Source organism: Peromyscus leucopus, chromosome 19, assembly GCF_004664715.2.
Source record: "Peromyscus leucopus breed LL Stock chromosome 19, UCI_PerLeu_2.1, whole genome shotgun sequence".
NCBI classification, from domain to species: domain Eukaryota; kingdom Metazoa; phylum Chordata; class Mammalia; order Rodentia; family Cricetidae; genus Peromyscus; species Peromyscus leucopus.
Genome location: NC_051079.1, coordinates 21,264,812 through 21,279,121, shown reverse-complemented (window position 1 = coordinate 21,279,121; position 14,310 = coordinate 21,264,812).

Below are 14,310 nucleotides of genomic sequence, written 5' to 3'. Positions count from 1 at the left end.
CATGCACAATAAGAAAAATAAATACACAATCTAATTTATCGATCAAAATAAAGAACCACCTCCATTATGCCCCTTAGTAATAAGGAACCCCATAAAAGGAGGCCTCGAACAATAATGAGGGCCCCCTGAGTACTCTTACTTAGGTTGCCCATTGTCAGTCTTGATAGTGTTTCCTCTTTAGTTAGTAGGATCACCTGGCTCCAAATAAAGTTATCTTGCTGCTTTTGAAAATCTGTGTGAATGCTCCTTTCCAGTTCTTTCGATAAGAGGCCAAGAAACCTGGAAAGAGTTGGTGCAGATCCCAGCCAGGGTAACAGGGTTGGCTTCCCACAGCCAGAAGGAAGCAGCTTGAATGGCTATCACCAAACAGATGCTAAGCAACAGGAGTGATCAGACCTGAGGTGACATCAAGGCAAAGAAAAGAGTTTGCCGGACAGCAGCAGGACTCCCTGCAAAACAGCTTCACAGCCTCACCTTACCACCCCTCCCCACCCCCCCACCCCCCCGGAACAATGCAGCTAACGTGTAGAACAGGCCAGTGGGAAAGCTATAGCTCTGGCCATACAGAACTTTCACCCAAAGAGAAAATGGTGTGAGCACATAGCACGGTACCCCGGTGGGTACTATAGTTTCACTTACTCAGGAGGCTGAGTGGGAGGGTCATTTGAGACCTGTTCAAGACCAACATGGTAACATTAGAGACCCTATCTGAAAAAAAAAAAAAAAAAAAACCAGATGGGATAGGTGTCAGGTCCAAAGGATTCTACTTCTGTTGTCTTATTGGCGTGTGTGTGTGTGTGTGTGTGTGTGTGTGTGTGTGTGTGTGTGTGTGTTGGGTTGTTTTGCCTGCATGCCATGTCTACATATCATTTGTGTGCCTGGTCTCCTGTGGCATCAGATCCCCTGGAACTGGAGTTACAGCAGTTTTGAGATGTCCTGTGGGTGCTGGGGATTGAACCCTGGTCCTTTGGAATTGCAGCCTGTGCTCAGGTAACATTGCAGAGGAGGGGAGTGGAAAGGATGTAAGAGCTGGAGGATGAGGAAGAGAGCCGTGAAATGCTGCGCGGGGTGATCCTCACATTCATGCACTCGGAAGCCATAGTGCCCTACACAAGATCGAGTGGACAAGATCAGAAAGAGTCACAATAGACAGCCCTAACTGGACTCGGGGTTGTAAACAGAAGACGACATGAAGTGCGAAGAAGATGTACTGGGGAATGTAGAGTGGGCACTAGGTTCTTATGTTCACAGCTAAGCACTAGGGAAACCAGGAATGTGAACAGCCAGTCTTGTCTCCTCAGTGAAGGGGATGTTTACTTGTTTCTGCCTGGAAAGCTTTGACTGGATGTAGTAACAACCTGGTGATCTGTGCTATCTGTAGGGCCAGGCCACATCTGAATCCCCCAGACCGTTATCTCAGACTCTTATTCCCTAGACCTTTATCCTGAGCATCGTTTCTCAGTCAATCTCCATTCTTATGGGAGAGGTCACATTTACTTTGCAAAAGAGTTTGATATAGTCATGTCTTCATCATCAGAAAACTTTTCCCCCCCAAAGTTGTACTGTATTTAAATATGTCAAAAATGAACTCCCTGGCACTGACTCTAGACATTTGAACCAACACCAGCTAACTAACTTCCCGTTGATCTGGATTTACTTCCTGCCTCACACAAATCATTGCTCTGCCAACTGTGGCATTTGCAGAGACCCCCCCAGAGGGAGGTGTATGGAAAAGTGTACTGAAAAGGGAGTTGGCTGTGGCTATGATCAATGTATACATGAATGAAATTATCAAAGAATATTTTTAAAAGGAGGCTGAATAAATGGCTCAGTGTTTTAAGATTGTATATTGCTCTTCCAGTGCTTAAAATTGTTACTGCTCTTGTAGAGAACCCAAGTTCAATTCCCAGCATCACATTGGGCAACTCAAAACACTGTAACTCCATCTCTAGGACAGTCCTTCATGTCTAGCTTCTTAGGGCATCTACATTCACATACCAGAACACAGACTATTGCTAAAATTCCTTCCTAGGAGCCAGGCAAGGTGGCACATGCCTTTAATCCCAGCACTGGGAAGCAGAAGCAGGTGGATCTCTGTGAGTTCGAGGCCAGCCTGGGCTCCAAGGTAAATTCCAGAACAGCCAGGAGGGCTGCTCTTACAAACCCTCAAACCAAAAAAAAAAAAAAAAAAAAAAAAAAAAAAAAAAAAAAAAAGAAAGAAAGAAAAAAGAAAAAGAAAGAAAATCCTTCCTAGGAGCAGACATAAGCCATACTTAACTATTCTAAGGACCCAATAACAAACCAAGGTATAATTCCATTGAAGTTCACTCTGGAGAACCAATAAGTTTATTGGCTTCCTTACAGAACATAGTTGAGGGATTTCTAGGGGTGCTGACCTTCCCCCAACTTGCCACACCTGAAAAGCCTTAATCAGCAGGTTTGAAGGTTGCCCAATAGCCACATATATGGCACTCCCCTCTAGTCTTCCCTGACATATATATACACACATATATATGTATATATACATATATATTATATATTTATAGTATATACTATATTGTGTATAGTATATACACACACACACTTAATACATATGTATTCTAGCCCCTTCCCCAGGCCATGTACAGAGTTGCCAATTGGTAGGGAGAGGTTGGATTTGGGGAGGCTGTGGGGAGTGTAAACTGTCAAACCCAGCTTGGATGATCATTTGCAGGTGGGGAGGGAGAAGGTGAATGAGTCAAGATGGCAGTTTCATGGTTCAGAGGACAGTCATAACAACACAGATGTGCAAACATTCACATAATCGATGGGCATGGTGGCATATGCCTTTATCCTAGCACTCAGGAGTCAGAGATAATCAGCTCTTAGTGAGTTCTAGGCTAGCCAGAGCTACATAGTAAGACTCTGTCTCAAAATAAGCAAGCAGAGCCGGGCAGTGGCAGTGGCGGCGGCGGTGGCGGGGCATGCCTTTAATCCCAGCACTTGGGAGGCAGATCTCTGTGAATTTGAGGCCAGCCTAGGCTACAAAGTGAGTTCCAGGAAAAGGCGCAAAGCTACACAGAGAAACCCTGTCTCAAACAACAACAACAACAACAACAAAAATCAAGGAGGCAGGCAACAGCCAAAGGTCCAACTAACTAATAAACCAAATAAAAATACCCAGGCACACATAATTAAAAACAAAATTAAAATAAAATGGAAATGTGCTTTAGAGCTGGATGCCGTGGTGCCCACTACAAAATGGTTCTTAGTCACCTGGAAGGATGAGGCAGAAGGATGTCTGGAGTTTGAGAACAGCCTGAGCAATATATCAAAAGCCAAACATTTAAAAAAAAATAGAGGAGGAGGAGATGGTGAACCAGTGAGATGTACTTGGTGTAAGGAAAGAACAGACATAACACAAAATTGTCCTCTGACCTCTATCACCTATAAATGCTGTCCATGTCATGTGGATATCGCCCTCACTGAAGGGTTAATGACCTACAAACCTCAGGTGGACTAAGAACTGGACAGGAAAGTTGACTTGGCAAATAACACCTGTGGAAGCATCTGATTAGGAGACCCACACACGACACACCAAACACACTGGCATCTACCACCTCCAGACTGCAGGGGAGTTGGGGTCTGCAAATAGACTCTTCACAAAGTCACCCCCTGTGCCCTCCTGTAAAACCCCAAGATCACACACTGTGTGTGTAGTCTCCACTTCTTTGGAAAGACTGTGGCCCTTCAGTAGCTCTGATTAAAGAACAATTATGTTTCTGAAGATACCTGTATGTTTTATTTCCATATACTCCTTCATCTTATATAAACACTCAATCTGTTTAAAATATGTAAAATGAATAAAAAAATTTCTTAAATGAAATCATGAAATTTGCAGGCAAACGGATAAAACTATAAAAAACAAATCCCAAGTGAGGTAACTCACTCAGAAAGACAAATATGCTGTGTGTTCCCTTTTATGTGGATGTTAGCTCTCATGTAAGACGAAAGTTGGTAAAGTGGTAAGCAAGCTACAATCCCCAGAACCACAGAGGTTAGGTAGAGGGTAAGGGACTAGGGGGAAGAGATGGATCTTCCCAGAAAGGGGAAAAAGAATAGATGCTTATGGATGGATGCGGTCAGGTGGGGACTAGCAAACAGGGAGCTGGAGGGAAGAGGGTACAGAGAGGGACAGCTAAAGCTAAGGATCATTTGAAGGATCATATGGGAACCTAATGTCGCAGAAGCTTCCTATCATATATATATGTGTGTGTGTATATATATGTGTGTGTGTGTGTGTGTGTGTGTGTGTGTGTGTGTGTGTGTGTGTATTTAAGGTGATCTAAATGAAATAGCCAAATAAAAGGAGAGACAGAGCCCCTACTGCACATCTCTCATCACTAACTGAAGCCTCCAGGACTGGGGATGGCTTGTATAAAATCGAGACGTTGGTGGACACCCCCAACAACCCTGTTATTGCTAAGGCTACTTACTCTTCTCCACAGGCTGACGGTGAGGCCCTGTCACTGAAGACAACACCTACACAGCTCACCGTACACGGCAAAGTGGAGCTGGTGCCTCCCCAGAGCCTTCGCCTCTGTGGACCAGTATTCGTGGTACTGTAAGGTAGTCTGCATGCTACCAAAGGTAAACACCAACCCAGCTACAAATACTTCAATCTACAAAAGTGGCCCGCCTGCAAAATATGCTGGTTCAATAATGGCAGGAAGCCTGTGGGGGTAACTGAAGGGACTCTAGCCAGCCCGAGCATGGCGAACATGGCTCTGGCAGGCCTTGCCCTTCTCCCCCATTCCCTCTGCCTTGCTAAAAACAGATTACATTCTTAAAGCTAGCCACCAATGTCTATTCCCTTATTTGGCCACTACCTCCTCCTCAGGCTGTCTACCAAAGTCCAGCTATCAAAGTATTAAAGTCCAGCAATCCAAAGTCCCTTTTTGGCTACCTAATTATATGCTCAATTTAAATTAAACACCTCATCCTAACATGGGGTTTCCCTTTTTGCATTTATAAACTGTCCTTTGTCTATTGGCCATGTCTGTCTCCTCTGTATCCACAGGCAGTCCTTTGTCCCCCCAGGACAAACACCCCTGCCCCAACTCCCTTGTTCCTTCCCCTTCTCCCTCACCCTCTATTTCCTGTCTTTGTCTCTTATTCCCAGCATTTTGTCCCTCTGGGGCAAATAAGTCACCTTTGTGCTGAGAACTTGGTCTTGGACTGTTCTGAGCTGATATCAGTTCCTACAGTAACCAATCAATGTCTGATGTGAGTTAAGACCCATTCCATGAGATGGAACCTGTACCTGACACCACTTGAGTGGCCAAGAACCTGAGACTAGATAGTTCAGGGACTAGGGAAAAAATAAGTACTACTGTTCTGCTAAAGGACCATAGCAATAAAATGACTCCTAACAACTTCCTGCTACACTCAGAGATGCCTTCCTCAGCCCTCATCAGAGAAGCTTCCTTCTGCAGTAAATGGGAACAAATACAGAGACCCACAACTTGACAACGTGCAGAGAGTGAGAGACCTTGGAACACTCAGTCCTAAATGGGAAGTCTCCATCAAAACCCTCCCCTCAGGGCTCGGGGAAGTCTGGAAGAGGAAGCAGAAAGAGTTAAGAGCCAGAGGAGATGGAGGACACCAAGGAATCAAGGCCTTCTAGACATAGCAGGACTGGTGTACATATGAACTCACAGAGAGCGAGGCAGCATGCACAGAGCCTGCACCAGATGGGGTCCTACAGCTGAGAGAAGTGGACACACACATCCCTAATCCAGGAGCTACCTCCAATTGATAGCCACTTGCAAATGAAAAAGGAGTTTTCTTCCAGGGAGGAAACAAACCACAGTAGACGGCCAACAGATAATGAGCTCGAGGGTGTCTTTGGAGGTTCTTTGTCTTATAATGTTAAATCAGGGCATTAAAAAAAACTTTATAGGTATTTTGCATATACATTATGGCTTCTGGTTTGGGGTTTTCATTAAATTCCTGTGTGTGTGTATGTGTGTGTGTGTGTGTGTGTGTGTGTGTGTGTGTGTGTGTGTGAACACCTATGTCTCTGTGTTTATAAGCATTTCTTGTGCTTTTTTTTCCCCCTTTTTTCTTGTTTGGTTTTTTTTCACACTCTGATTTGTTTGATTTTGATTTCTCTTATTTTATTATTATTTCTCAGATGCCTGTTTGTTTTCTAAGTAGAAACAGAAAGGGTGTGGATCCAAACGGGAGGGGAAGAGGGAGGAAGTGGGAGGAGTAGGGAGAGGGGAATCCATGATCAGAACATATTGTATGGAAAAAAACTATTGTCTTTTTTAAACTTTTATTTATTTATTTTTTTCTATTATCAGTTTGATACAGTACAAATTCTTTTTTTTTTTTAGATTTATTTATTAATTTATTACGTATACAGTGTTCTGTCTGCATGTGTCCCTGCAGGCCAGAAGAGGGCACCAGATCTCATTACAAGTGGTTGTGAGCCACCATGTGGTTGCTGGGAATTGGAACTCAGGACCTCTGGAAGAGCAGTCAGTGCTCTTAACCACTGAGCCATCTCTCCAGCCCACAAATTCTTATCCTAATAGTGAAATGTTTCATTGAGGCTTGCCCAGTAATTGAGTAAAACCAAAACTTATTATAAGCCACAGTCATCCTAGGGTCTCCCCTGCTTTATAGCTTCCCCGGTTCTGTGGGTTGCAGTCTGATTGTTCTTTGCTTTATATCTAGTATCCAATTATGAGTGAGTACATACCATGTTTGTCTTTCTGAATCTGGGTTACCTCACTCAGGATGATATTTTCTAGTTCCATCCATTTGCCTGCAAATTTCATGCTGTCATTGTTTTTCTCTGCTGAGTAGTAGTACTCCATTGTGTATATGTACCATATTTTCTTAATCCATTTTCAGTTGACGGCCACTTTGGTCCAAACCTGCCAAGACCACCCATGCACCACCATTTCACAACATTAACACAAGGCCCCTTCTCTCTATGTAGTCCTGGAACTCTCTTTGTAGAGTAGTCTGGCTGAATTCACAGAGATGCCTCTGCCTCCCAAGTGTTGAGATTAAAGGTGTATGCCACCATGCCTGGCCAAGGCATTCCTTTCTTAAGGTCCATGGATGGAAGAATGGGTCAGGACACACTCTAGGGGAATCTTTCTCTTGTCTCCCCATCTGTAAAACAAAAGGAGATATATTGGAACTTCTTTCTCTCCAGCACGTCCTCTGGAGATACTTTGATGTGGAGGGGGCATGTGAGGACAGAGAGGGGGCATGTGAGGACAGGGAGGGGGCATGTGAGGACAGAGAGAGGGCATGTGAGGACAGGGAGGGGGCGTGTGAGGACAGGGAGGTGTCATCTCCCAGAAAGTCCAGCTGATGAAGACCCTGACTCTTCCTACCACCCCGTGCCTTCCCCTCAGAGTTCACATGACAGCATTCTACTTCTTCTTCTTCTTTTTTTTTTTTTTTTTTTTTTTTTTTTTTTTTTTGAGACAGGGTTTCTTTGTGTAGCTTTGCTCCTTTCCTGGAACTCACTTGGTAGACCAGGCTGACCTCGAACTCACAGAGATCCGCCTGCCTCTGCCTCCCGAGTGCTAGGATTAAAGGCGTTCGCCACCACCGCCCAGCCATTTTGCTTTTTTTTTTTTTTTTTTTTTTTTGGTTTTTTGTTTTTGTTTTTGAAGACAGGGTTTCTCTGTGTAACAGCCTTGGCTGTCCTGGAACTCATTCTGTAGACCAGGCTGGCCTTGAACTCAGAGCTCCTCCTGCCTCTGCCTCCTGAGTGAAGGGAATAAATGCATGCACCACCACAGGAGGTGAGAGCATTCTGCTTCTATTCTTGAGAGCTCTAAGGAAGAGCAAGAACAAGCTTCCAGGAGACAGGTGGGTTTTGGAGAAACAGCTACTGGCCCTCAGGGGTGCCAGCAGCCAACGAAGCTTTCCTATACAGACACAGAACTTTCCTTCCTAGCTCAGTCATAGTGGCCTCCGTTTGAATCTGAGACACTTCCCACCTTGAACTCAAGGCAAGTGTGGTATCTGTAGTAGAATATTATTTTAAAGTCTGTTACTTTTGTTTATGTTGCATTTGTTTAACTCTGTGAAGCTGTGTTACCATGCCTGTCTAAAACACCTGACTGGTCTAATAAAGAACTGAATGGCCAATAGTGAAGCAGGAAAAAGGATAGGTAGAGCTGGCAGGCAGAGAGAATATAGAAGGAGAAATCTGGGAGGAGAAAAGAAGTAGCCAGAGAAGGAGGAGGACTCCAGGGGCCAGCCACCCAGCTACACAGCAAGCCATGGAGTAAAAGTAAGATTTACAGAAGTGAGAGAATGGGAAAAGCCCAGAGGCAAAAGGTAGATGGAATTATTTAAAGTTAAGGAAAGCTGGCTAGAAATAATAAGCCTCCATGTATGAATTTATTTGGGAGCTGGGTGGCGGGCCCTCCAAAAGAGCAAATACATACAACAACAGGTATCTCTTCCTTTTCTCCAAATTGGAAAACTTAAGACTGCTTCGGGTTTGGCCTATGTGCTTGACTAGCTCAAGAAACAAAGTTGAGCAAATCTTCCCTTCACCGTGTCAACCTACACTCAGGTGCCTACACTTTCGCTATTCATGGGTCAAGACCATGAGGATGGGAAGTAATTGAGCAGATGACCCCCTGTCCCCAGACAACCTGTCCTCCCTCACCCTTCCGCCCTGAGGAGACTATTGGTTCCGCCCTGGGATCCAGTTGGCTGTGTTTCTTGGCTTAGGAGTGGCAGGCTTGGTTCTCACAGGTGGAATCTCTGTCCAGCCATCTAGCTGGCTGAGATCGAAGTGTGCTGCTCTGCAGAAGCCAAATGCTCTATTCTGCTTACTCCCGTGGAAGCTGGGTTTGACTGGGGATCCAGACTGGGCTAGACATTGTTGGGGTGTTCCCTCATTTGGATGGGGCCCTTGGAATGCAGGACTGTCAAGGCCACTTCGATGTCCTCAGGAATTTTCAGTACGGTATATGTAGGGGTCTTCTCAAGTTCCAGATGAGAACAACCTCCCAAGAAACATAACAGGGTACTGGTGGTCATCTAACCAATTGCCTAGCTGGTTCCCTTGGCTAGACAAAGAATTGAATGTGACAGGGAGGATCAAGCTGGGCCGGTTGGCAGATTGCCTTGAAGACTTTCCAGACCCCAGAGCATTAATTCCCTACTACTTCCAATGTTGTTCTGGAACGTCAGCTCTCCAAGAAAAGTCTTTACGTTGACTTCAAGGAAACGCCTCACAGTTCCAACAGCTATGAACTTACATTAAACCTATTGCTCGTCATGACTGTGCCAAGACAGTCGTGCCAAATACAGTCTTCTCAAATGACCTTAAAAAAATTAAGCTAATGGCAACTTGACGTCTCACGGAAGCCATTCCCGTCTCTGACCTGCCAGCAGGAGTTGATCCTGGCTGCGTGGGCCTCCATCTCATCCAGGAAACTTGGCAGGGACGCATGTCTGTGCAGATTCTGTTGCCTCCTGCCCATCCTGTTCGTTCAGCAGGCACAGTTGTGCAACCAAGTTCCCAAGGAAGCGGGCTTCAAGTGCATATCCATGTGTGTAGTGATGCCAGACGCCGGCCCCGTGGGTCACTTATTGTTGAAGGTGCTTGCTGAGCAAGCTTGAGGGCCCGAGTTCAGATCTCCCGTCTCCACATTAAAAGGTGAAATGCAGTGGCATGTCCCTGTAACCACCGTGTCTGGGAGAGAAGAGACAAGAGGATCTCAGGAGTTCATTGGCCAGGTGACCTAGCCAGTGAATGATCTCTAGGCTCTCAGAAATAAGATGGAGAGCCACTGAGAAAGGCAACTTTAGTCCTCCAGTACACGAGTGCATGTGTAAAAGTACGTGTGTGCACACGTATGACACACAAACTGTCAGTACTTAGCAGGCCTGGTTTTTTGTTTTTGTTTTTTTTTTCTTTCTTGGAGCTGAGGACTGAACCCAGGGCCTTGCACTTGCTAGGCAAGTGCTCTACCACTGAGCTAAATCCCCAGCCCCTTAGCTGGCCTTTCTATACAACAGATGTTGTTGGTTGTTTTTTACTCTTTGGCTTTTTGAGGGCCCACTATCCAGCTCCCAAAAAAATCACACAGGGAGGCTTATTTCTTATAAATGCCCAGCCATACCTTGGCTTATTTCTAGCCAGCTTTTCTTAAATTATCCCATCTACCTTTTGTTTTTAGGCTTTTTCCTTTTTTTACTTCTGTAATCTTACTTCCACTCTTACTCCATGAATGTCTGTGTGGCTGGATGGCTGGCCCCTTTTCTTGTTCCTTAATCTCTCATGCTTCCTGATCCCTCTTTTTCTCCTTCTATTTATTCTCTCTGCCTGCCAGCCCCTTCTATCCTTCCTCATACCTCGCTATTGGCCGTTCAGCTCTTTAGTAGACCCATCAGGTGTTTCAGAGAGGCACAGTAACAGCTTCACAGAGTTAAACAAATGCAACATAAAAGAATGCAAGACATCTTTGCATCATTAAAACAAATGTTCCTGACAGAGACCTATTGGGCCTTAATGAAAAACTCTCCCCTTCTGATGCCAATGGGGATTGAAAGCCCAATATGGCCAGCTTTGGCAAGCATTAACGTAAGCCTAGGAACTGTAGCCATGCTTTTGGATTCTCCAGAAGGTAATGTATGGTAACTGCTTTTTCAAGTATGTTTGAGAAAGTGTCACCCAGACACCTTGGAGATTAAGGATAACCCTGAAGGTCACTGACCTCCATTTGTTAACAGTAGCATGCCAGCTAAGCCTTTTCATTTTTACAATCCTCTTCAAGCTGGTGTAGTTCCTACTTTTTAGGAGTGGCTCTGTGCAACATTTATTGGCCTCCTGAAATTCATTTAGCCCCCCTTTGAAGATACTTTAAAATTTATGAGCCTGAATGTAGCCATTATAAGACCATTAGTCATGCTCCTTATGAGCTGCCTGTTTTTTCTTTATGGTTCTTAGTTGTTCTTTTGCAGAGCTGCCAGCCTAAGTTGTACTGGCATCAAGAAAAATGGGCCTTGGCGGTTCGTGTTCCTGGAGTTGTATCCATGCCAGTGGATGTCCATACTCTCCAGAAGAAAATTTGACATTGCTGCTGCCGTTGTTGCTGTTATAGCAGTGGCAGCCACCGCTGCTACTGTTTCTGGGATTACCATCTCATAATTGGTTACTACAGCTAGCACAGTGGAGACCCTGGCTGCAAAAGTAGCTACCACAGTTAGTTAATCTTTCATTCTTTTTTTTTTTTTTTTTTTTTTGGTTTTTTTTTTTTTTTGGTTTTTCGAGACAGGGTTTCTCTGTGTAGCTTTGCGCCTTTCCTGGAGCTCACTTGGTAGCCCAGGCTGGCCTCGAACTCACAGAGATCCGCCTGCCTCTGCCTCCCGAGTGCTGGGATTAAAGGCGTGCGCCACCACCGCCCGGCCTTTTTTTTTGGTTTTTTGAGACAGGGTTTCTCTTGTGTAGCTTTGCACCTTTCCTGGACCTCACTTGGTAGCCCAGGCTGGCCTCGAACTCACAGAGATCCGCCTGGCTCTGCCTCCCGAGTGCTGGGATTAAAGGCGTGCGCCACCACCGCCCGGCTAATCTTTCATTCTATTGGGCATGATAAATTTAATTCAATAGTTATATACATTTCGATTGACTTTGAAAATTACAAATTTATAAACTCGAGTTCCATTTGATTTTGGGATACCATCTTACAAGGACTCCAATTTGGCAGTAAGGCTCGATAAGGAAGGGAATGGCTCAGTTGCCTTTATCCTACTGGCTATGGGTGAGATAGGACCTCTGTTGGTCTTTACTGTGTCGAACACACAGATTGCAAGCCCAGTGCCACTTTGAGATCTTTGGCAGCAGTTAACTCTGCAGCTCACACACGATTGAGCCTGTATGATAATGAGTATTCAGAGACGGTAATGCCTGGGGAGGGGGGGCCGCTCACCAACTTAAGACAGAATGCCTGTGTGGCCTGGGCAGGCATCTCCATGATGGGTAAGGTGACCTGCTGATGTCCCACACAGCCTAAGTCAGAAGCTCATTTTTTTAGTAAAAGGGGGACCTGTAGGGCCCTGGCCCCTGTTTTGGGTAACTGTTGCCTTGCTTGCTGACCTTGACCTTGATATCCTCCCTATGCTAATTTCCTGCCGGGTTCTACCCTCCTGAATGCTTAAGGGAAGTTCCTTGTCTGTGTATCCTGCATAATGGGCCTTAACAGCTTAGATGCAAGATTGTAAAACATGGGTAGCGAACTTCTGCCCTCCGGGGATCTCCCATTGTGCAGTAAGCCTGTATTTAAGACTTCTTCCCTCCTTCAATAAACAGTATTTGGCATTAAAAAAAATGTTCCACAGCATAAACAAATGTAACACATCTTAAATTAATATCTACAGCAACAGACATGACAGCAGGTACTTTCCATTTGTTATTTCAACTGTTTCTAGAATCTGGGATTAGTGACACACAGCCCTTAGGCAGCAGAGGCAGGTGGATTTCTGTGGGTTCAAGGCCAGCCTGATCTACATAACAAGTTCTAGGCCAACCAAGTCTACATTGTGTAAGTCTCTGTTTCAAGAAACAAAAAGTCAACAGTTTCTACTACCTAGCTGCCAGAGGAGAATCATCCTGCCCATCTCATGTCACTGTTTCTGCCAGGTCAAAGAGGACACAGACCATATTTTAAAAAACTGTCATATGGCTAAGTGGTGATGGTGCACACCTTTAACCCCAACACTCAGGAGGCAGAGGCAGGTGGATCTCTGTGAGTTCAAGGCCGAGCTGGTCTACAGAGTGATTTCCAGGACAGCCAGGACTGTTATATAGAGAAACCTTGTCTTGGAAAACCAAAAAACAAACAAAAATTAAAAAATCTGTTATATGTGTATGCTCATGTATACACACATTTGAATTTATGTATGTATTTGTGTGTACATGTGAGTGTTTGGAGGGCTCTTCTGCCATGGTACATGTGTAGAGATCAAAGGAAAACTTTGTAGAGTCAGTTCTCTACTTCCATCTTGGGTTTCTTAGAATCAAACTCTGGTAGTTAGGTTTGTAGGGCAAACACTGAGTCATCTCATCAGCCTACTAAATATGTATGTATGTATGTGTGTATGTATGTGTGTGTGTATGTATGTATGTATGTGTGTGTGTGTGTATGTATGTATGTATATGTGTGTATGTATGTATGTATGTATGTATGTCATGAGCATTCATGGAGGCCAGTAGAAGGCATCTGGTGTCTGCCTCTGTCACTCTCTTCCTAGTCATTTTAGGCAGAGTCTACTTTTGAATCTGGCACTCCCATTTCCCCAGTTAGGCTGACAGTCAGCAAGTCCCAGCAATCCTCCTGTTTCTGCCCCCTTAGAATTGGGGTCATGAACATTCAAGGGATTCCTGGCTTGTCATGTATGTGATGAGATCCGAACTCTGGTCCTAACCCTGAGTTCAAAAAGCACTACTGACTGACAGTCCATTTCTCTAGCCCTGTTTTAGCAGGAACTGCAGGAAGCAACATTTCAGTGTGTTGCAGATCCAGTATTTGCACCCAGCCCATGCCCGTGTGGTCTTTTCCAGAAAGGAGGGCTTTTGGGGAAGTCACTGGAAGAATCTGTTTCCTGAACATGAAGAGGAAAGCAGGTGTTCAGATAAGACACTCCATTGGGTAATAGCTAGGTTAAAAAATTTCCACTTATGTTAGGCTGGGGTTGTTGGTAGAGTAGTTAGTTGCCTGGGATACATGGAACTCTGGGTTCAGTCCCTGCATAGTGGTGCCAACCTGTAATCTCAGCATGGCAAAGGAGGATCAGGAGCTGAAGGTCATCTTCTGCTATATAATAAAGTTCAGTCCTAGCCTGGGATTCATGAGATCCTGCCATAAAAGAAAACAGAGAAATTCCGTGAATTTACTTGGGGGGCACATCCTTTTGTTAACTTCAAACTCATACTACACTTACATGAATATTCCACATGCTTACATTAGAGAACTTGGTGTCAAAAAATGAAGAAAAAGCCAGGTGTTGTGTTTGCTTATAATCCCAGTACTTGGGAGATGGAGACAGGAGGTTCTGAGTTCATTGCCAGCTTGTGCTACATAGTGAATTTGAGGTTATTCTGGAGCACATGAAATTCTGACTAAAACAAAAACAAACAACACACACAAAAATAAAAACTCGGAGTTTTGTTTTTTTTTTTAAAGATTTGTGTGTGTGTGTGTGTGTATGTGTGTGTATGTGTGTGTATGTGTGTGTATGTGTGTGTATGTGTGTATGCCATGTGTGTTCAGGTGCCCT